Genomic DNA, 25,692 nt, shown 5'->3' with positions numbered 1-25,692 from the left:
GCTGCCTCCTGTGTTGTCAACTGAATGAGTGGTTTTGCTAGAAATGCATACTGAGGGATCCACTGCCTACAATATGAAGTGAGGCCTATAAAAGCCCGTACCTCCTTTTGTGTCTTGGGTATTGGCATGTTAGCAATTAACTGGATGCGATCGGGTGTAAGCTGCCTTCCCTCCTTGGACAGCGAGTGCCCAAGGTAAACAACTCGCTGGACACAGAATTGCAGCTTAGAAGGGGACACCTTGTGCCCCTTTTCGGCCAAAAATTGTAAAACCGTCAGTGAGGCTTTTTCACATTCAGGTTCGCTTCTAGCGGTGATCAGCAGATCATCGACATATTGAAGCAGGGCAGTGTTGACTGGCATGTGGATACTGTCAAGTTCTCGTTTCAGTGCTTGGCTATAGATGCTGGGGCTTTCTGTGAATCCTTGAGGTGCGCGTGTGAATTTAAAGCTTCGTCCATTTAAACTAAATCCGAACAAGTATTGGCTTTCCGGATCTATTGGGATGCTGAAAAAGGCATTCTTGAGATCAATTACAGTAAAGAATGTTGCTTCGGAATCAATGGCTGTCAGTAATGAAGAAATGTCTGGGACTACGGGGTATTGTGGTACAATACATTTATTTAATTCGCGCAGATCAATAACCAATCGATATACTGGCGGGGCTTTTGGATCAGTTCGTTTAAGAATCGGAATTATCGGGGAATTACATACATTGGAGTCGGTTTCCACAACCACTCCTTGGGTAATAAGCTCGTCAATGATTTGCAGTAAAGCCACTACAGCATCTGGGGGTAACTTGTATTGTCGCATTCGTGGTAGTACCACTCCTGTCTTTAGTGTGACTCGATATGGTGTAATGTTCATGCAACCAACATCTGTAGGGCCTTGTGCCCATAAATGTGTGGGTAAAGTCTGCAGTCGGTGATCCATGTCTCGGGACACATAGTGCCCTTTGAAATCACGTAAAAACAATCTTACTCCTTCCGGAGAACAACATATTATAGCTCCTAGAGCTTTCAATGTTTTTATACCTAACAGGTTTTCTGGACATGATTTAGTAAGTAATAAATCTGTAGTTCGTGTCAAGGGACCAATCGTAAGTGGAAGAGGCTGTGATACTTCGTTAATGATAGGTTTTCCAGAAAAACCAAGGGAAATATTCTGTGAGCCTGAGAGGGGTGCCCCTGGAACTTCACTACGTTTTATGGTTGTTCGGCTTGCCCCTGTATCAAGTAAAAATTTTCTATCTTGGCCTAATAGTTCACTGTGTACATAAGGTCCTTCTTGATCCACAGGGACCTCGATAAGGGGTAAGCCAACTTCCCTCTCTAGGCTGTTTCATGAGTATCGTTGATAATCAGGATAGTCATACTGTGCGGTCTGGTACATCTGTTGTGTGGTTGTTTGTGTGGCAGCAATAGGCTGCGGTGGTGGAGCTGGCATAGACTGTTGCGGAGCTGGCATGGACTGTGCATGCTGCGGGGCTCCTTGTTGGTTCTGATCCTGTCTAAGTGGCCGTGGTCTTTCTTTTGTATTACCTATGGCGATATTATGTTTTAAAACTGGACAATCGTGTACATAATGACCTGGCTGTTTACAATAGTTGCATGTCCCTTTTACAGAACCTGCTGAAACACTGGACTGTGTCATACCCTTTTTATGACCGTCAGCTGGAACTGTCTGGGAAACTAGCATTTTCATTTTCGTGTCTTTCATGCGTCTTTGTTCATGTTCTTGTTCCTCTCTAATTCTATTGTGATGGTACTGTAGCATTTGTAACATTTGTGACGGAGTGTTACCTTGCCAGGTACTCTCGAATTTCAATACTCTATTCTTAACTTGGGGCAAGGCATTTTCAACTAATTTTGTCACAAACAGATGTGGATACGATTCGCTACTTGCTTTTATTCCACTATTTATATCAAAACATTTTTCGAATCGGGCATAGAAATCACTAGTGTCTTCATCTTGCTTTTGTTTACAGGCTGAGATTGCACCCCAGTCTTCCTTTTTCGTAGTTAATAAACGTGGCAGTACCTGTACTAATAAACCTGGTAGTATTTTGGTCTTTTCCCCAAGCCCTAAACCTGGACCTCGAGCTGTTTCTTCGTTTTCTAATGCTGTCCAATCTATCTTTTGGTCTCCCACCTCCCAATCCTTTTCTTTGAGTTTTTCGTAAATGCCCGCAGGCATTAATACCTTTAATATTTTCATAATGTCGGGATAGGTATACTCTCCCATGAGCAACATGTCTTTAATTTCACGGTGGAAACCCGCTGGGTCTTTGTCATGACTGGGTACCACTTTCTTCATTTCTAATAGTTCCATTTTAGATATGGGTGTGTATACAAACACACGTTTAAACTGATTGTCATCACCTTTTATCGGGTGGACTTCGCGTAAGGGATTCTGTCTATCCATATAATACGTCGTTCTTTCCTTGATGGGCAGTGAGACATGTTCGGGGCATACAAAAAGAATGTACTGCTTTCTGGATTCTAGTATTTCTCTAATTAACTCAGTACCTGAACCTCTCCATTTATTCGTGAGTAATTCAGTTAATATATCAGGTAAGGGACTAGGATCGGAGTGTTGGCTTTTATATAATATAAGGAGTTGTTGAATCATGTAGATACCAGCTAAACGCTGTTCATCTGGGGTGAGGTTCAAAAACGTGTGCGCTAGTGTATCATCACTATATTTTCCGGGACTGTCAACCCAGTGAACGGCTGACCTAGCTAATTCTTGTTCGTCCATAGAATCGAGTATATGATAACCCCTTCGTTCTCGGAGTAATTTGTCAGCGGCTTGGAACGAATGTTCGGGGGACCTTATATTTATTATAGGGTTTTGGAAATCTCTGTTATTATCTGGACGTATCGGACGTATCGGATCAGTAAAGCATCTAGTATTATTACAAGATCTTCCTCTACCTACATAGGCCATGGTTTCTAACTGTCCTGTGGGCAGTTCTAATTCTTCCTCCTCCTCGTTTTGTTCAAGCTGGTCTACCGCCAATCTTTCTTCGTGTATTCGTTCTACTTCTTTGCGGATCTTTCGGCACATAGCTACTATACTTAATAGTTTATCATGTCTCCCCTCTGATATATTCCGACTCCATGTGGTAAGAATTCGCATTTCTTCCGGATTTACCCCTGGTCGGTCTTGATTTCTGATCACACAATTTATGAGGAAACGTAACAGTTCCCCCTGTATCTCCACTTTCTGGTACTCCATGGCTCTATTAATACTTTCAGAATCTCGCCCTGACTGGACAAAGTGATATATATTTTCTAAATGTGTAGTCATTCCTGGTAGCCTCCCTAAATATATTGCAGCTCGTCGGATACGTAATGATGCCAGCAGCATTTCGTCCTCTTTGCCGGGCACAGGGTCATATCTACAATCTACTAGAAGTTCCTTAAGCATGTCGGGAGTTACTAGTTTGGGCGTACGTTGGTGGGCTAATTCTTGAAAGGAAAGTTTATTTACTCTGGGTGGCGTGGAAAAAATGTTTGTTGTACCTCCTGTAGCACCGCCTAGGGTGCTGGATGTGAAAGGATTCGTTGAACGTGATATAGCAACCATAGGTGTGGGTACAGCTGTAGAAACAGATGTGCTTGCCGGAACTTGTGTCGGAGTTTGTTGTTGCGGAGGTACAGACGGAGGGTCTTGGCGTTGAACCCCCTCGGCAGGCGGTCTATGTGGTGCAGTATTAGCATACTCGGGAGCTGCGTCGTCTAAATAAGAGGAAAGGAAAACATCTTCTGCGGTTCTGGGATGCCCTTTGGGATGTGCTTTTATCGGAAACAATGGAGGTGGCAAGTCTTTTGGTATCTCCGGCGTAGCCTTAGGTAACCCTTCGGCCAGAAGAGGATACATACCATTCATAAGGGCATTTCTTTGTCTGTCTACTTGTTCTGCTTTTGCTCGGGTACCTTCTTCAATTAATAGATTTTCTCGGACTTTATTTGAATTCTCCTTACTTTTCTCTTCCTGTCTGAGTGCTTTTTCTGTACGTCTATATGATTCTTTACGCCATAATTCAATGGCATCTTTCTGTGATTGTCTAGCTTTCTTTTTCCATAATTCTTCCTCTACTTTCATGATGCAATCTGCGTCCCAGGTCCCAGCTGCGGGCCACCTCTGACTTACTGGTAATTCCTTGGTGTAGTCTACCCATAAATCAAGAAATAATATGGCGTCTAGGCCATGTTTATGATACATGAAGTACCCTGGAGTGTCCCTAGGAGGAATGGGAACAGCTTCTTCGAGTACCCCTTTTCTAGTTTTGATCTGTCTTAATTTCGAAAAGAGCGGCATATTGAGAACTGATCTGAGACCTAATTTTGAACACGTTTAATACAACAAAACACAATAATGAACAGTCATTCACACCACAATATGCTGAACGTATTTAGAACATTTAACATTTAACATTTAATGAACAACAATGATGGCCATTTAGGGAACTAGTCACTAAGCATAATACTCGGCACTAACTAGGTAATTCTGAATTATATACTAGACATACTTGATATACTGCTAAACAGTACAGATACACTGCTGAAACAGTGCAGACCGGATTTGTGTACCCAAACCCGTCTTGACCGGCACAACCTATGTGCACGTCAGAACGCCTCCCCGGCAATGGTACTCACCGGGTAGCTCGGAACGGAAGGCCGCGGAACTGAACTGAACTGGACTTGGACCAGACTGGACTCGACTCGATACTTCGGAACTTCGGAACTTGGTGGGCCTCTGTATACCTCGGATCTTGCTCTCTCAGCTAGGCTCTGGTCGGGATACTTCGCACTTCTCACCGCCTCATCTGGGTGTTGATCGCAGCCTCAGTTACCCCCGCTCGGCAGGAGGGAGATACAGGAAATCCTGTGGGTACGCGTTGTTGTCCGTCCAGCTGTGGCAGGAGACCGGGCCTGCAACGCACCTCCGGCGCGTGAGATGAGAAAGTGTCCCTGTTCGGGCGCCATATATGTGGTAAATAATTTAATTACCGGAACTTAATTTGATGCGGAAAATTAACAAGAATAGCTCAGTAAAATAAGAGGCAGAATCCGTGGTATTAGAGGTTCGGAACGGGCTTTATTCCTATACAAAGGAACATAATTCGAATTATGGGCCTTCTATTCCATCACCACGAAAGTTCAGGAAGGAAGGAACAATACATTATTGACAGGTAATCATTTTTATAGAAGAGGCATTACAGTGAAACAGATGCAGGAGGCGTAACAGTTGATAACAGAGATAAAGACATACATGCGTAACTAAAATGGGTGTAACTAGGCGTAACTAAAGAACGTCATTAGGTATGATGTCACAAATGGGTGGTTCCATGAAAGAATTGCGCAATGTCAGCAAAAATACTTGGCAGAGATGTGCGCGCAGCAGCATGACGTGTGATTTGACGTGCAACTAGGGGGAGAGAGGGATTTGACATTTAGCTCTACATGTGGAGACAGAAGTCTGGGGTTATGTCAACCTAATCCCAAATCATATCTAATATCCTATGTTTAAAGAACTGTGTTATCCAAAAAGAGAGGTCTCTTAGGATAGAATCTTATTCTATACTGACTATACTGACTGTTAGTGCGTGTACAAGCGTCTAAGTGTCTACACTAGATGCGAGGGGGTAGGAATATTCCATGGTAACAGGGCTATGAATTACTTGCATGAGGGCAGCGAGGCCTGGCCCTTTGCGCGGTAGCTGGAGGAATGTTTACCTAAACTACTAGACAGGAATGCATTGGATGAGGAGCGGAGCAGAGCAGATAATCTTGAAGGTGAAATACAGTTTTTGGCAGGCAGACAGGCCGAGTCAGGCACCGTTGGCCGCGCAGGGAGTAAGACATAGTTCATGGTCACAGATGCGAGTTCAGACTGGAGCTTTCAGAGGCAGAAGGCAAGAAAAAGCTTAATGGCAGAATCAGGGCCTACTCGCCTGGACTGTAAAATGGGATAAATGAACCATATAAAGCCGGTGGCTTTTTATACTTAGGAATAGAATATCCGGCCCATTCATGGCGGATCTGAAAGAGGACATGTTGACGGTGGACGCACATGTGTTTGCGTCTTCATAACTGGAACTGGAGGGAACATACATGTACTTGTGACTTATACATGAAACCGTTGGGGTCCAAGATAGGGGACATAACCGACCATAAAAATCCATATTTCCACACTACACTAAAGACAAGGGCAAACTCTGTGTTTAACAACACGCCTTTAATGGCAGTTGCCGTTTATCTTTCCGCAAACTGCACCGAAACCCTAGTACTCTGCAGCCTTAGGCATTAATAGTTCATGAAGTTCCAACTCCGGTGTTCCACGTATGCGTTCATCTTCTTACACCTTGACCAATAAATATATTAATCTCCGTGCACCTACCAAAAATATATGTGTTCTTCTCTAACGTGTACATGTAAAGCACTTCAATATCTACAGATCAAGTTAGCGCTATATAAAAAAATATAAATAAACGTAAACAACTCACAGGGATTTTCCCGGTCGGCGGCAGGTTCAAAGAGCAGTATTCACCCGGCACTTCTGAAAACAGAGCATGGGCCCCTGATAAGCAGCAGGGCGGGAGGGCTACAAAAACAAGCTGTCGCCATTGCGCGAATGAGAGGTGATCCCAGAACTCCCCGGTTTTAAATAAGCATCCATCGGTTACAGGAAGACTAACTGCATTACTGTTAAGAACTCACCACGACAATGCCAAAAGACATATCAATGGCGTTCTCACACCAGCAGGGTCTGGGCTGTGGCTCAGTTGATGTCAACGTTGAGCCTGCACTGGGCCCCTGCTGCTCTGGCCGGGCAGGTCAGGTCCCGCAGGATGAGGAGAGTGGCTCACTCTGACCCATTGCTGTCTTCCCATGGTGAGCTGTGTGGTGCCGGGTGCTGGAGGAGGCGAGTGGTCCGGGGGGCAGTGGAGGCAGAGAGAGAGGTGGGCGACTGACTAAGGCACTGAGTCAGCAGAGCAGGGCAGTGCGGGAGGAAGGGGCGGTGGCTGTAATATAAGGCATCGCACGCATGTCAAATTTAAATGACTGTGCACTACTTTAAAAACAAGCACTTGCAATGCAATAGAACTCATATTTATCCGAGTCCTATTGCATTTGAAACAGGAGTGCGAACGGGCAAAAAGGCACAAACCGGAGTGGAGGGGGTGGTGGTGGGCCGAGAAGTCATGGACTGTGGGAGGGGAGGGGGGGAGCCACGGGAACAAAATAGTTTTGAAAGTAATGGGGCCAATAGCCATGGAAGTATACAAATGACGACATGGCTGTCAGGAGGAGGGACTAACAAGGCTAAAACCAATGGGAAGGCAGCACTTAGAACCTAAGCCAATCAAAAAGATGGGCAGAGAGTGGGCGGAGCTTCCACAAAGCTTCCACGCTAGAGTGTATACTGCATGCCTCGCAAAGTGAGCAACGCATGTGCGCTGCAACGCTAGGCGAGACCTAAAAATTTAATCATAGAGTGCAGAATTAAACACATCAAAAAAGCTGTTAGATAGTTGTTTCAAAAAGTTATTAGAAGCGGTGTAATAGAACTCATTTTTTTTTAAAAAGGCGCAGGAGAAACATGTCGAAAGATTCTAACTTTTCCATAATTTCCAAAGGAGTGCAAAAAATAAATTTGTTGCCATAAATTTCTACTTTCTGCTTGGAACTGTACAGCTAGAAAAACAGAGCAGAAGAAAGAACAGCAATGTTGGAAGTGGAAGATTTTAAAAAATAGTTGAGAGGTTTTTTTTCACTTTGATTTGCATTGAAGCAGGGTCTACTTCACGTGGGAGAACGCTAAATTAAAGTCATATTTGGCTTTAAAACATTGGGAGTCTCCCACATAATTGGAGCCTGTTGGCATGTATGCTAAGGTCCCATCATCTTTTCCGTGTGCAGAGTATTTGATGCTGCCACTTTTATTTTTTTTATTCTTCTACATGATACAATAGCCTGCATACTCTTGGTGTGCATAGGGTTTTTCTGTTTATTTGAGAAGACCTGCCTCTTTCAGAAGAATAGATTATATTCTTCATGCATTTGGTCCCTCAAGTCAAAGCTTCCATCCTTGCTCAATAACACTGATTTGACAGCTTAGACCAGAATTTACAGTGTCGTATAGTACAGCAGCAAAAGTTATTGCTGACCTAGTTCAAGGTAAGGCAACAAATGGAATGGAGACCTTTTGGGCAATGTTTAAAGTGCTTCAATGAGAGTGAACTGTAACGCTGTCACCTTGGCAACCCTGCATACCTTTGTGACTTATTATCATCTACAGGTGGATGAAAGAGCTACTTTGTCTTGTTACTCCAGCATTACACGTCAATAGTAGCCACATGTGTGTGGATTTATCCATGCATCCAGTGTGTTATTATACATATCAGAAATAGGAGGCCCCCAAGCATAGATTTAGGTTCTGGTACTGGAGTACAATTAATTGTTTTGCAATGACCCTTGTGAACTGCGACCTATGTGATCAGCGCTGCTGTGACACCTATTTTTAACTGTACTATTAAAACTGGTGTGATCTATACCGAATGCTCGTCATTCACAGCTCCTCCTCGCTCCGGTATCTAAAGGGGAAATGGGAGGGGGATGTTGGTCCCCTCGATGAGACGGACTGGATGGTGGTGCTGGCCTCGCCCCGGGGGGCAGCCATAGCCATTTGACTATGCCTTATTTAATTTAAATACTTGCACAGGGTATATTTTACACGTAGGAGGCAGTAGCGGGCGGGGATGATCGCATCTCCGGAGTGTCTCCGATGTGGGCGGGAGGAGGGTTCCTTCATTCACACGGTGTGGCTCTGTGTTTCATTATCCCGTTTCTGGAGAGGGGTGCTGTCCTGCCTATCTGAGGTGCTGGGCTGGGATGTTCCCGCGGACCCTAAGCTGACACTCCTGCACGTCATGGCTGATATTGGAGGAAACATATATAAGAAACATATATAAGAGGAGCTTGCTACTGTTGGGCCTCACGCTGGCCAAGAGGGATGTCGCCCGGGCATGGAAGGCTCCGGTGGCTCCCTCTTTGAATGTGTGGAAGAGGGGTCTGGACTTTAGCATGGGTTTGGAGCTCCCCATATTTGCAGTTAGGGGGTGTCCACGTAAACATTATAAGATATGGAAGCGTTGGGCAGATTACAGAGGTATCCCCCTGGAGCCAGTCCCGGAGGAGCGGGAGAGGGGTCCCTTTAGTTCCCCTGGGGAGGGAGGGTTTAATCTGGGCCCGGGGTCAGAGCTGTCTAGTCTATGCTCATGCAGAATGTTGCTTGTTGGTCATGGTTTGGTGCGGTCGGAGGGGGATCTGGGAGTTGGTGGAGTGGTTGGGGGTTTGCTTTTCATATGAAGTGCCTCTTCATTTATTTTACTAATGTAAAATGTCAATGATATTATGTTTGTAATGCTTCGGCAGGTACCTCTGGGATTTCAGGGGCCTGCAATCTATGTGTATATTGACGAATAAAAACTTTTTTTTTTTTTTAAACTGGTGTGATCATTTATGTTGGAATAGTGTGGTTCCATGGCACGGAGGCAATTTCCATTTGGTAGGGACACCAGGTGGCAATATGTCACTAGGACTCTTTTCCAGCCTGAGCTTCTTTTCACAAAATATGTTCGTTAAATATATTAGTGGAAATTATTGATTTGAACAAAATTATGTTTTACACTCCAAGAAAAGACTGTTTGCCTTGTAAAACAAAAACCCAGGACTAGAAACATTGTGTCCTGGTGACACAGAGATAGCTCATGGTGCAAAGATGTTATTGTTGATTAATTAAAATCATTACTAATTGAAATCAATTTACTGACATTTCATATTTAAGGATTCAACCAAGTGTTTAAAAATGTTACCGAAACCAAGTTGGTCCCTTACAATATGGTTATAATCAAGGGGATGTCACACCAATTGTTGTAAATTGGCAGCGATTGGGTTAGCATTAGCGGAATCCATCTTGTATTTAGAGGCTATCTTGTCCATTTTGTGGAATCCATTTTGTATTTCTGGCAGCCATTTTGTTTGCCATGTGCTGCCACGTGCTCACCATGTGCTCTGTCCTCCCTCAGTGTTGACTGCTCTTGTAATCTGCCTAGAAACGAACTATATTTAGCATCTTCCACCTCCGCACATGCCCAGTGGAGTTTTCAGCTGTCCTTGCAGCTGTTGGTAGTATGTAACTGTCAGGATGTGTTTACTAGCATTGGCAAACTGTTAACCCCTCCTACTTGTCGACTGTGCATTTCTATATGACCTTATATGTACATGAAACCTTCTCCTGTACTTGTACCGCCCTCTTTTGAGCCCCTGTGTGGGTATAAAAGGACCATGCTCCTTCTGTTCGGTGTGCTACTTCGTTCAATACCGAAGGGTGCTGTGTGAATGTAGTTCCACCTCATGAGGTTTATTAAACTTTGTATTTTCTATTCCAGTTTCTGTGCCAACTTCTTCCTATTGGTCTGAGGACTCTGTGCAGAGAAGGGCGAACCCTTTGCACTGGTAGGCCTAGCTGAGGTCCATTTCTACAACTTGGCGCCCGACAAGTGGGGCTCATCGGCGACTCGGATGCCCGAAGGATTGGTCACGACGAAGGATTGCGATCGCTGCCCGATGAGACCCGAGTCTTGGCAACCACGGCGTTTTTCCTTTCTTTCTGATCTGACCATCCAGGTGGTGCCGGTCCTCGACTGAGATCTCTTCTGTTGATTCGCCGTGCAGTAACCATTTGGTCGATTTTAGAACTTGGCAGTTGGAACCTGGACACCAAGTGATTGGTAAGTGTCATTCTGCGGCGCTTGCTGTTGGTTTTTATGCCTGGGATTGGTAAGGTAGTTTAGTAACACTTACTGCGGCTTTTGTATTTTGGAATTTCTGTTGGCCAACTTGGACTTCTATGTGAGTTATATAAATTGCAATTTATATAGGCAGGTAATGAGGAGAATTTTCTCTATCTGAATTGATTTGAACGGCACATCGTACTAAAGGTACCTTAAGTGCTACTTTGATTATAATACTGCATATTCTGCACTATTTTTGGCATGCCTGTTTTTAGCATACTTCGTAGGATGTGTTGCTTTTGTAGTGGTACCAGTTTGAGACTCAATGAAGCACAACCGCCCCCCCCCGGAGGGGACGCCTAATAGGGATATGTATATTAAATATGGTCTTTCTTCTATAATGTACAGCACATTATGGAATAAATACACTCGTAAGGATTCTGAGTTGCGTTGGCCTATGCATGGGTCATTTGATTTACGAAAGATTGAGTATGTGGAACAATGTATGTTTAAGCGAAAGACTAGGCAAGATATGTTTGTACGCATGTGGGAGAAAGAAGTGCGTGAACGAATGAAGCGTGAGCAAGCCTTGATTGAAAAAGAACAGCGAAAGAACATTTACGCGAAAGCATTAGAGTTGAAAGACAAAGAAATAAAAGAGTTAAAAGAGAGAGAAGCTAGGGAGCGCAATTTACAGGTAACTGCCCAATACGCTGTTTGGCGGCCCCTTTATCCTATACTTAATAAACCACAAGATGATTTCTTATTATTAGATCGTCCTCCACCTCCGTATATTGTTCCTTCTGCCCCTCATTAGACAAATGAGGACTCCGGTTCGGAGGAACACAGGGCACGAGAAACTCGTTCTATGTTGACCGCTGAGCGTGCGTCCCAGTTTAGATCTGCTGCTCGTAAAGCAGTTCGTAGCACTGCCCCCGCCTCTGAACTTCTAGATAGTATGAAAGGGTGGCCGGAAAGGGAGCAGCTGTATTTTACTGAGGTGTTTGCCGAAGAGGTCCTTGAGCTGTTTAAGAAATATTCTGAGGAGTTAGAGCCCGAAGAGGTAGCAGATAATTGTAAGCAAATACGTGATGGTCTTTTTGTTTTCTCCCAGGTGACTGATACAATCAGGCGTTTGGTTAAACTGCGTGTTGATGCAGTCCGTTTGCGAGAGGAGAAAAAGGCTGCAGACGTAGCTGCACAGACATCTCAGACCGGCATGGCACAAGCTTCTATCTTCGGAACAGATAAGACTATGATAGTTCATGCGAAACCTATGCGGGAGGCCGCGCCATTGTATGTTCCTCCTAAAGGAATGAGTACAAGTGATGATAAGGCTTCTCTCGATGCAAAGGGTTATTTTATTTATAATTGGGTTTACACTCCTTGGAATAGGACGGGTGTCATGGCACTTAAAACTGCATTGCCTGATCAGCGGAAAAATCCAGCCGCTTTTTATGAGGAAGTTGAGGGTGCTATTAGCTCTTGTACTATGACTTTGCCTGATATTGATTTATTTTTCGGATTGAGATTACCACCTGATATGTGGAGAATTGTTCGTAAAATTGATGATAGTGCAGCTTTTGGGGCGTTATGGAAAGACTTAGAACAAATGGATGTAGAAAGAGAACCCGCACAGAAGCCATGTCAGTTAATTTTAGATCTTCCCGCAGCTATATTAGTTAAGTTAAAAACGATTATTCCCCCTAAAAAGATAGATTGGACTGTTTTAGCGTCTTGTAAGCAAAAGGCAGATGAATCGGTCTCTGATTTCTTTACACGCTTTGAAGAAGCATTCCACGATTTTAGTGGCCAGTCATTGACAGATGACACGGGTAGACATCTGTTTGTCGATAAATATGTCGCTAACCTGCTGCCAGGAATTGCTAGTCGCCTAAAAGCCAGTGAGAGTTCATGGACTACCTCTTCTCCGGTTTCTCTCTTGACTATGGCTCAGTATTATGAACGCCAGGAATTAGAAGCAAAGGGTAATGAGGATAAGAAGACTAAAGAATTAAAAACAAAGGTTATGTTGGCTCAGGCTTATGGTCCGCCTTTTAGAGGTAGTGATAGAGGTGGACGTTGATCTTATGGTTCGTTTTTCCCTTCTTATACTCGTTCGAATTTGTCTGTTGACCAGTGCGCGTACTGTTAGAAATTTGGGCATTGGGCTTCCGATTGTCCAGCACTGCGTGCTCAGCAGTGTCCATGTGGTCGGGGACAAATGAGAAATTGTTCAGGATATTCAGGGCCTAGAGGAAGCACAGGTGATCGTGCTAGGTTTGATTCTAATATACGTGGGCAGGATGGGTTTAACACTTTTGAAAGAAGGAACCAATATCAAATGTCCGACTATGTGCCGTCTGATTGTCAAGATTCTGCTTATGCATAGGATTGCCTAGGATGGGGTAAGGAATCAGTTGAAGTTCCAGTAGATCAGAGAGGTCCCTATGTTACAGCACATGTTTTGGGTTCTACTGATCAGTTTCTGGTTGATACAGGAGCTACTCGTAGAGCCTTGTCTAAACAATTGGTTCCAAGGGCTCCCCTGTCTGGCTTAACCATTACATCGATAGGTTTCGATGGAACCCCTTCCCTTAGCCCACTGTCACAACCACTTGCATTCCATGTGGATACATTTACTGCTCCATGTCCATTTTTGCTTTCCCTGAATACACCGACAATATTGTGGGTCTTGATATGCTCAAGTATTTCAGGGCTACGATACGATGTTCTCCAGAAGGTGTACGTGTTATCTTGAATGACAACCATCCTGTGACGGAGAGAGCTTGTCTTGTTAAAGAGGATATTGCATTAGCTTCACTCCCTAGTACTTTGTGGGCTACTTCAGACACTGACGTAGAGCAAATGGTTATTCCACCAGTACATATTAGTGTCAAGGAGGGTGCTGTGCTGCCACGTTTGCCTCAGTACAAAATTTCACGTATTGTCCATGATCTCATTGAAGTGGGGTTTGTTGAGGAAGTTCCTTACAATGTTTGTAACAGTCCGATTCTTCCTATTCTGAAAAAAGATACTGACACTAGGATTTACCGATTCATTATTGATTTGCGAGAAGTTAACAAGATTGTAGTACCACAATACCCCGTGGTTTCTGACATAACAACACTTCTTACTTTGGTTCCTTCAACAGCAACTACATTCTCTGTGAGAGACTTGCAGAATGCTTTCTTTTCGATCCCTATTCATCCTGATAGCCGATATTTGTTTGGTTTCACTTTGAATAATTGATCGTATAGATTTTGTAGAGTTCCTCAAGGCTATACTGAGAGTCCTAGTATTTACAGTCAAGCATTAAAAAGACAACTTGATTCTTTCGTTTTGCCTGAAGGTGTGGCTCTCATACAATATGTCGATGACATCTTGTTGGCAGCCGATACCCCTGAACAGTGTGAAAAATTTACTTTGTCCTTGCTTTCTTTTCTTGCTTCCCATCATCACAAAGTGTCACGAAAGAAATTGCAATATTGTAGACCGAAGGTAACCTACTTAGGTCACCTTCTGTCTAAGAAGGGCAGTGCACTCACACCAGATCGCATTCAAGCTATTTTAGACACACCAGTGCCCGGTACTCAGAAAGATGTCCGTGCATTTATTGGTCTTACTTCTTTTTGTAGGCAATGGATATTAGGGTTTTCACACATTGTTAAACCCTTGCTAGCACTCTTGACTAAAGATACTCCAATGCCCCTCCCATGGACAGATGAATGTGAGACTGCTTTCCGACAGTTACGACAAGCTCTTTGTTCAGCACCAGTGTTAGGTACTCCAGATTATATGAAGCCTTTTACACTCTATCTACATGAGAAAGATGGATGCGCATTGTCAGTTTTAGTGCAGACACACGGTGACAAACAGCGTCCCTGTGCATATTTTTCAGCAGTACTTGATCCTGTTGCTCGTGCGTTACCTGGATGCTTCCGTTCAGTTGCAGCAAAAGCTGTGTCAATACGTCAGAGTGAAGGGATAGTTTTGTCACATAAGGTGTTGGTGCTAGTACCCCATGAGGTTGATGCCCTTTTAAATCAGAAAAAGACGCAGCTTTTAACTAGTGCTCGTCTGACAGAATACGAATTGACATTGTTGGCCCCTCACATTACACTAAAGAGATGTGCGACACTAAACCCAGCCACTTTGTTGCCATACCCGGTGACTCAGTCTCAGTCACAGGAGTCTCATGATTGTATATTCCTTACTGAGGAACAGACAAAGGGTTGTGTCGATTTTCAAGACATGCCCCTTTCAAGTGTTGATGGGGAACTATGGGTTGATGGTTCCTGTTTGAAGTTACCAGATGGTACAACGTCAGCTGCATATGCAATCACAACACTTCAGACGGTAGTTGAGACAGCTCGTATTCCACAGAAGTCAGCTCAGGCAGCTGAGCTAATAGCTTTAACACGACCGTGTGAACTTAGTACTGACTTATCTGTGAACATTTATACAGATAGCCGCTATGCTTTTGGAGTGGCTCATTATTTTGGGCTACTCTGGAAGGAGAGGGGCTTTCTTACATCCCACGGGATGCAAATAATGCATGGAGAATTAGTACATAATCTCTTGACTGCTTTAACATACCCGAAGAGAATAGCAATTGTTAAATGTAGCGCACATAAGAAAGTAATTGATAAGATAGGACAAGGCAATGCTTTTGCAGACCAAACAGCCCGTGAAACTGCCATGCAGCGAAGCACCACGTCTATGTAAGTAGTGAAGTCACAGGCTGAACGCTGGCATGATGCCAGACAGGAAGTGCTAGATATGCACAGATCTGCTTCTGCAGAAGAAATTGAACAAGGGTCTAAGGAGGGAACATTGGACGATGAGGGCTGTTGGCGGAATAAAGAGATGAGCAAGTGGAGATTGCCTACAGCCTTTTTACAACCTATGATTCATATGGCACATGGGCCGGCACATGTTAGAGCCTCCTCGATAACGAAATTGCTCACGCAAGTTTGGGAGCATCCAGAAATTGTCGGCACAGCTAAAAAGATGGTGCAGTCTTGTCTGATTTGTCTTCAGCATAACCCTGGTAAAGGGACACGAACTCCTACAGGAGGGTTTGCTACGCCAACCGCACCTTTTGAAGTTTTGCAAATGGATTACATCCAGCTTGAGCGCTGTAACAACTTAAAGTATGTTTTGGTAGTGGTATGTGCCTTCAGTAAATGGATAGAGGCATACCCTACGAAGGACAATGCAGCTCTCACTACAGCAAAGGTACTTTTGAAGGAATTCTTCCCTAGGTTTGGTGTGTGTAAACTTTTATGGAGTGATAATGGACCCCATTTTATAGGGCAAGTTGTTGAATATGTCCTGAAGGGACTAGGAATTAAACAAAAATATCACGCTGCTTTCCATCCACAATCAGCAGGGCCAGTGGAAAGGTATAACGCCACACTTAAATTGAAACTGGCGAAAATACTGGCTTCCACATCCTTGAATTGGCCAGACGCATTTCCTTTGGCACTGTTGTCCATTAGATCAGTGCCACATTCGCGATCTGGTCTTACACCATATGAGGTGGTGTTTGGAAGGCCTATGAACATTTGGGGAATTCCTAAACCACGTCCCATACATGATGTACCATGTGTGTTGATGAGTGGCTACCTATCACAATTGACTGACAGTTTGATTTCTATTCATCAACAGGTTCGAGAAGCTCTTGCTGATAGGTCTGCAGGTGAAAGCCATGGACTTCGACCTGGAGACCAGGTGATGATCCGATCATTCCAGAGGTCGAGCAGCTTGGTACCGAGGTGGCGCGGCCCGGAGCAGGTGCTCCTTTCAACGAGAACTGCGGTTCGAGTGACGAACAGGAGGAACTGGGTGCACTCCACCCACTGCAAAAAAGTGCCGTCTACCTTGGTGGATCCTGCTGCCTTGATCGACCATCGGAACATCCTGGATACAGAGAGAGGCCAAGCCATATCACCTGACGAACCTGAGGAAGTCTTCCCGGACCACACGATTCCTGGAGTATCCCGATACCAACTTAGACCACGGGAAGAGCCTGCATCGTCGAAATAAAAAGTTGAGCAACCTCCCTGGGTTAGTGAGACGGAATGCCGATGTGGCAAGGGGGGGGGGGTCAGTCCTGTATAGTGTAGCGACACCCGTCTTGACCCTCGGTGAAGAAACCAACGGCTGCCCAGGGATAAGAGATCCAACGATTGTTTTCAACGACAAGCGGATCATGTCCACAATGAGATCAACTGTTGCTAAGAGAAAGAACATTTGTGCTATAGGGTTTGTTGTTGCTATGGTGGCTGTAGCAGTAATAACCTGGTTCGTTGAGAAAGTGGCTCCTGCTCGAGAGCTTTTGATCGCCACTACTCCAGTATCAGTTGAACACCACTACTTTACGCTTCCCTACCATGAGCAGAAGCATCGACAATCCTACTTAAATAATACCTTTATCCAGATGTTGCATCATAATCATAATGCCACAAATACTACCAACTGTTGGGTGTGTGGGATGATACCTGCACATCAAAAGAAAGGAGGAACACCTTTTATTCCTCTTCCCTTTTCTCATAATGGTTCTTGTCAAGCTTGGTATGCACTTTTGTTTGCATCTGGAAGACATACAGTAGGCGGGCTTCTTTTTCGCCTTAATAAAGTATGCTACCAAGATAAAGATGGTTATCCTCAAGCCAAAGGGACCAAATGGGAAAGGGAAGAGTATCAACCGGACAATATTTCAACACCATATGTCTTCACAAATATGAGAACTTTTACCAGTAATGAACAATTTGTGATTTCTGTTACTAGAGCTAAAGCAGATCTATGTGTAAGCAGTATTGGGAGAATTCCAGTTGGGAAAAGCGAATGTACTGTAATTCTGACTATTTAAGGTGTAAATAACAGTAGTTTTATAGCCTCACATAATACCTACTTTATATGTGGTAGCCAAGGATATTATCAACTACCTGCTGGGTGGTCAGGTGTGTGCTATGTGTCCTTTCTATTTCCCCCTGTGTTTCTGGCACCTGCATCATACCACAGGGACCTTAAATTATTCGATGATATCTCTAGAAATAGATATAAAAGGACAATAAGTGCTGACGAAGTAGACCAAACTGATACCACTCTGCAACAATATGTCGATTTTAATTTAGGTTTGTTCTTCTTTGTGGGTGCTGCATTAAACAGTAGGAAAATAAGACGATTGATTAGAGTTGTGGAAGCTGTTACCAATGAGACAGCTATGGCACTTGGGAACATTACAGAGGAGCTGCAAATTGCAAGGATTGTAGCGCTCCAGAACCGAATGGTTTTAGATGTGGTTCTGGCTGATCGAGGTGGTGCATGTCGCATCATCGGTAGCAGCTGTTGCGTATTCATACCGGATCACTCACCTTCAGTATATGACGCAATATCAAAACTGCATAAGATTGCTGCAGAAATTCATCCAGAGACTGGTACTTGGACTTTGGCTGGATGGTTTTGGACTCTTGTTTCTGCTTGGGGCTGGAAGCTACTGACTATCCTGTGTGTAATGATTACGATACTTTTCACATGCTGTGTATGTATCCAATGTGGTCCAATGCTTTGCTCCATTTGCATCTCTGTCTGTATACCTGTCAAAAGGAATGTTGCAGAAACAAAGGCCCAACAAATGTTGAATAAAGAGGTGGCCGAAATAATGCTAATAGATGTACGGGATGCATATTTAGATTACCCCAGAGGAATGAATGTCTTCAGCTAATGCTAAAAGGGTCGTCTGTTGTAAATTGGCAGCGATTGGGTTAGCATTAGCAGAATCTATCTTGTATTTAGAGGCTATCTTGTCCATTTTGTGGAATCCATTTTGTATTTCTGGCAGCCATCTTGTTTGCCATGTGCTGCCACATGCTCACCATGTGCTCTGTCCTCCCTCAGTGTTGACTGCTCTTGTAATCTGCCTAGAAACTAACTATATTTAGCATCTTCCACCTCTGCACATGCCCAGTGGAGTTTTCAGCTGTCCTTGCAGCTGTTAGTAGTATGTAACAGTCAGGATGTGTTTACTAGCATTGGCATACTTTTAACTCCTCCTACTTGTCGACTGTGCATTTCTATATGACCTTATATGTACATAAAACCTTCTCCTGTACTTGTACCGCCCTCTTTTGAGCCCCTGTGTGGCTATAAAAGGACCATGCTCCTTCTGTTCGGTGTGCTACTTCATTCAATCATGAAGGGTGCTGTGTGAACGTAGTTCCACCTCATGAGGTTTATTAAACTTTGTATTTTCTATTCCAGTTTCTGTGCCAACTTCTTCCTATTGGTCTGAGGGCTCTGTGCAGAGCAGGGCGAACCCCTTGTACTGGTAGGCCTAGCTGAGGTCCACTTCTACACAATGACGACCAGGCCAATCTCTGCAATTGTTTCCCCTGTATCTTGACCATAGATTAAACATTCTATCCGTTTAGGATGTTGGTGAGTGAAGTGTAATGCTGTCAGAAAGAGCTTGGGGGACGGTGAGTAACAAAGTCAAGGAGAGAGAATTGTTGACTTTTTCAATTAACAGCAGAACATCGTAGCCTTTATGACGGCAGGCGGTAGGAATGCTAAGGGGGTGTTTAAGGTAAATTATTTCATTTGCTGCCCATTCTCCTTTGTGCAGAAATGTGTGTAGAGAAGTGAAAAGAATGGGTGTCAGTCAGTAGAGTCACTTTAAAGTAAATATAATAATTGTGATATTCCCTGTGGTGACTCATTCATGACTCTTTGTCTAGATTTCTCCATATATATTGGCCGCATCCTCCAAACCAGAGGTGTGCAAGTCATATTTGTTCACCATTATCTGCATAGCAGCCCAACTAGATGTATACAAAGTACATTTTCAAATTAGGAAGGAAATTTTGGGGAAACAATTAACATTGTTCTGGAAAGACACAATGTTTTCAGTAGGACGAAAAAGAAACAAGAAAGTGGCATCAATTATATTGCTTTTTATGTGGCATGAGTAAGGTATCTGATTTTGCTACTCTGAATTACTCATTATTTCAAGACTGCCTTGCTTGATGTACTAACAATGAAAGAATACTGGAGAAATTGTTGGACAAAAATCCAAATTTACAAGAAGCAATGGAAATTGCCAAATCAATTGAACCTACTGCTACATGCATCAAGGAAATTAAAACTCATGTTGAACAACTGGCAGAAGTATGTATTTATAACACTGTCAATGAAGTGAATAAAGCAAAGATGTTGCCATATATCAGGAAAAACTAACATCTCATAATAATAAGCTGACATTTTTCTGATGTGGCAGTAACAACCATCTAGCAAATAACATTATTTGTAATAAATTAGTAAGACCATTTTGCAAGGGGTTGCAGAGATTATAGTAAACAAGTTTACTGTGTGGATGGTGATGTCAAAGAATGAAAGAAAAGTTTGTTCCAAGTACAGGATATTGTAAACAATGTGAACTATGTTGGCTAGCCAGAATGCAATGTTCGCCTCAATTGTGAACAAATAAATATGTATGCTGACTCATGTTCCTCATTCACATTCATAAATCAGAAAGACTATAATGTGATTTTAAAAATATTGATGCAATTTTAGATGCACCTGATATAAATTTGAGTTGATACAACGGAGATCATATTCCTTTAGTAGGAATGATCAAAACTCACATATCTTTCAAAGATAGATCAACTGTGGGCAAGGTATATTTGGTAGAAAGAATGTCAAATTTACTGGGATGGCAATACCAGAAGAAACTTGGTAACACTTTGCTTCCAAACAACCCTGAGTAAGTTCAAGAACTAAGCAGCTCCTTAACAGGTGACCAAATATGTGAGGAGTTCCCGGAGCTGTTTCAAGATCGACTGGGTCTATTAAAAGATTACATTCATGCGGGTGACGGCGTGCGGTCCGCTGCCCCGTAGACGAGATAGCATAGCCCCTGATGCTTCTGACCCGTAGATAGGGGCGCCTGCGGCCACAGGGAGACGACGGCATTCTTGGGGTTGGGGGGGGCGGTCCCGGGGGTGACTGGGGGGGGGGTCATGGGTGAGACAAGGGGGGGGAACACTCTGTGTACAACTATTCAAGCTGCCACTGTTCTGAGTTTCTCTTTTTGACCTGTTTGTGATTAATTTGTTCTCAATGTCTAGGATGCTTGGGTGGCTCACACTGGTATGTATGGCTAGGGGCTGGTATGTGGTGGCTGCTGCCCCTCTTTAAGAGACGACACTGGAACTGCTGAGGCACATGCACCCGACTCCCGGGCAGGTTGCAGTTGGTACATTTCTTGACTGTGGGGCTGTCTAGCTGGCTAGGCCAGACACGGATCAGTCACTCGCATGTGTTTATATACTTCTGTGTGTAATGTATCCTGCCGCACCATGTATTCTTTATTCATTATACCTTTTGAAAAAAGCAATAAAAACAGATTTGCAAAAACAAAAAAGATTACATTCATAATATAAAGTTGAAAGCTAATGCCAGGTCTGAAGTTCATACAACTTGTAATTTGCTGCATTTAATGAAAGAACCTTTATAAAAAAGAACTGAATGAGCACAACGAACATATCTTTCAAAGATAGATCAACGGTGGGCAAGGTATATTTGGTAAAAAAGAGGGTCAAGTTTACTGGGATGGCAACACCAGAAGGAACTTGGTATCACTTTGGATCCAAAAAATCCTGAGAAAGTTCTGGTAATAAGCAGCTCCTTAACAGGTGACCAACTATATGAGAAGTTCCCTGAGCTGTTTCACGATAGACTAGGTTTATTAAAAGATTGCCAACAGAAGATAAAGATGAAAGCCAAGTCTATAGTTCATACAGCTAGTAACGTGTCACATTTAATGAAAGAACCTTTACAAAAAGAGCTTAATCGTCTTACAGAATTTGGCATAATTAAATCCATTGATTGCTCTTAGTGGCTTACTCCTATTGTGGTAGTCAAGAAAGACCAGGAAAACAACATAAAGGGTTATGTGTGGATTTGTGAGACATTATTTCAATATGTGGGTAGAGAGGCATCCTTTACCACACATAAATAATATGTTAAGCAAAATAGGCCAAGCAACTTGTTTCAGTGTAATAAATGTATCCATGGCATATCAGTAGGTAGAGCTCCATCCTGAATACAGGCCATTGACAGCCGTCTTCACACTGGCAGGAGTTGTCATGTTTAGCAGGATGCCGTTTAGACTCACAGGAGCAGTTTTCCAAAGAATTATGCAGGAAGTTCCAGCTGGAGTCCCTAACACTTTGGGCCTCATTTAGATCTCGCGGACAGGTTAGTCTGTCACAACGGTGATGGATATCCCGTCCGCCGAAATATAAATCCCATTATATGCTATCGGAATTATATTTCGGCAGACAGGATATCTGTCACCATTGTGACGGAGTAACCCATCCGCCGAGATCTAAATCAGGCCCTGGGTATTTCCAAGACAATGTAATGGTGTGTGGCTCGACTCACACACCATTGCATGACATTGTAAGAGTTGTATTAAGGAGATTAAGCGCAGCAGGACTTAACTTAAAAATGGACAAGTGTCAGATTGGTGTGAGCTCAGTGGACTACCTGGGGCAAACTATTTCAAAAGATGGCTTCAACCAAAATTGAGACTGCCGGAAGCTGTAAAGAAAGCTCCCAGTCCCACAAAGATGAACTAAAATCAATCTTAGAATTGGTAGATTAATGTCCAAATATGTTTTTTGTTTTCTAAATCAAAGAGCAAATATAATCTTAGAGAGTTGAAGAAGAATGGGAAGAAATATGTGTGTGATAAGGAATGTCAAAATGTGTTTGACAATATTAAAAATTCTATTATTAAATACCTGCACAAGGTGTACTTTACCCGGGCCAGACTGTTCCGAGCGGGCTTGATTGCTGCTCCGGACTGTCTTAGGTGTGGTCAGGAGGAAGGGACATTTATACACACTACTTGGCACTGCCCAGTGCTGGACCGATTCTGGAGGGGAGTAACTACCTGTCTGGCCGAGGTGCTGGGGTGGGTGATCCCGCGCATGCCACGATTTGCATTACTACATGATATGGAGGGCATTGGGGGTAACATATATAAGCGACACTTGCTATGGCTAGGCCTTACGCTGGCAAAGCGGGATATCGCCAGGGCATGGAAGGCGCCTAGAGCTCCATCGATCACGGCATGGAAAAACGGCCTAGGTTTTTGTATAGGGCTGGAACAGCCCATATATGTAGCCCGAGGATATCCACGCAAGCATTATAAAATATGGAAACGGTGGGCGGATTACCGAGGGCTGTGGCTGGAGCTACCAGTGGAAGAGGAGGATTAATTATGGGGATGTCTAGGGAGACTGGTCGAGAACGGGGGGCGCCAGGCAAGAGGGGAAGACCGGCGGTGTCACCTTACCACAATACGATGTGGCTGGGGGGCCTTTGGGCTGTGGTCGGGAATCCATGGCTACGGTGCGACGCAGGGGATGGGGTGGGGGGAGTTTGGGGGGGTTGTTATTGTTCAAGATACATGAATGGCACATGTACAAATAGACTGCTATAGAGATATGCTGCAATGTGAATCTGTTGCCGACTCTGATATTCAGGGTCCTGTAATACCTGTGCAATCGATAAATAAAATATATTTTTAACAAAAAAAAATTCTATTATTACTGCTCCATCTTTAGGAAATTTCAATCACATCAGGAATACCTGGCTAACAACAGATGAGAGTAATAAAGAATTGGGAGTAACCTTATCTCAAATGGGAGATAGTAAAGTAAAAACTGTTGCTTTTGCTTTTCTCACACATTTCAACAATATTCGGTTGTTGAAAAAGAGGCATTAGCCTGTTTTTGGTCAATTTGTCATTTCAAGTTTTCATTTGTGGGTTGTAGAATTCACCGTTTGCTCTGATCGCAAACTTTTGACCTACATGTTTACTACAAGGGGCGGAGAACAGTACCCCACACAATTACAAATGGGTCATTGGTTCACAAGGGTTTTGTTTCAAAGTTGAGTATGTCCCAGGTGACGGAAATCTAGCAGCTAACTTCCTTTAAAGATTGCAGTTAGGTATAGAAGACAACTATGAAGCGAATGAATACCCAATTCTGAGGTGACTAATGTGCGCCATCTCAATCGATGAATGGAAGGAATCAACCTCGAAGCTTACTGTTCTCAATCAGACAAAAGATTTGATTGCTCAAAGTTGTCCATCAAATTGTAGTACTCTTAGTGAACATCTGAAAGGATACTGGCAGGTAAGGTGTGAGTTGAACATTATGAATGCTATGGTATTAGGTAAGGACTAGCTTATACCTTCAACAGCATTAAGAGATAAAATTCTAGATTTGGAACATGAGGGGTACATTGGCAGAATACTGACTAAATCTAGATTACGATGCAATTATTGGTTTTCAAAAATGAATGCTATGGTCAAATCAAAAGTGAAAGATTGTAACATCTGTGCACGCATGTAGTCACAAATCTAAAGTAAACCGTAGTACACCTTTAGCTCGGGTATTTGTCCCAGAGAAAGCATGGGGAAAGTTAGAATTCACCTCATATGCTATGAAATAATAAACAAATTATTTGCAGTTTGAAGACTTAGGGGCCCATTACGATGTTGGACGGATCGCCACCACCGGGCCGGAGGTGGCCATCCGCCTGCTAAATGTCCCCGGTTCACCCCCACCATATTAGTATGGCGAGGGGCACCGCGGCGGACGGGAAGACCGTCCGCCGCTTTTCCGCCGGTCGGATTGCCGACCGGGCTGAAAAGGGACACAATATGGTGGCAATTATGATGCTTGCCTTTCCATGGCAGAGACTCCGCCATGGAAAGGCATGCGGAGGTAGGCATTGGGGGCCCGTTGCGGGCCCCTCGGGGCGAGGTGAGGGTGGGTGGTTGCACTGGTGGGTACCTATGGTGCCTGTCACGTTGTGCATGCCAAAGCACAACAAGCATATACTGCATTGCGTGGGTTATGCTTACAGCACCGCCCGCCACAATGTAATATATATGCGGGAAGCGACCGCATCCTAATTGCCATAGCGGGACCGCAGCAACCTTGGCGGTCGGTCCCGTGTACCGTTACGGTGGCGAGCGGACAAAGTCCGCCCGCCATCGTAATGGACCCCATAAAGAATAGAGGATCCTAACTCATATTTGTTTGAGATTAACGAGTCAATGACGTCTATTTGAATATTTCCCTTCTGAGATCATACCTGAAATCTTCCACCCAACAAGGATCTTGGAATGCCTCTGACCATTCATGCTGCAGCAGAGTTACCGGAAGATCTCGGCCAATATAACATGCCAATTCCTGTCTCCAGTAAGCTACATATTGATCTATCAATCAAGACATTCGTATAGTGTAAAATGCCCAACTGGCACAAGGTTATCCTTTTGCATCGTCACCAAATCCTCCTGCACCCACATTTCCCAGGGGTATTACAGTTGCCCTTATAGTATTCTAGCCACACAGGCTGTATAGTTGCCCCCTTAAAATACAGAAAGTAAAAATGTTAGTCACAACTAGCTAAGGCAAATCCTGAAATAAAATGTATTCACCAAACCGAATAATTTATAATGCAAGCACATTGCAAGAAACCGAGGCCTTTGTTGACGCCAATACTCTTCTGTTTGTGATTGCTTGCTGTGTCCGTTTATTTTACTGGGTGGACTGACTGAAACTTTGCCACTAAAATTAAATATGTTTTTTACATTTGTGTCTATCATGTTCTCTTGGCCTCCAAACATTTGCATGCGCGACTGTGTGAATTAATTTTTCTTTATGATTACTACAAGTCCTGCACAATCTAGTCATGCTCTGGTTTTAAATGAGCTGTGAATTTATATGGTGGAAATTACAAAAAAAAAGTAATATTACAAGTCTGACATAAAGTAAGGTAGCCACTCTGCTGTGG

This window comes from Triturus cristatus, chromosome 3_2 (assembly GCF_964204655.1).
Source record: "Triturus cristatus chromosome 3_2, aTriCri1.1, whole genome shotgun sequence".
Lineage (NCBI taxonomy): Eukaryota > Metazoa > Chordata > Amphibia > Caudata > Salamandridae > Triturus > Triturus cristatus.
This window is presented reverse-complemented; position numbering follows the sequence as displayed.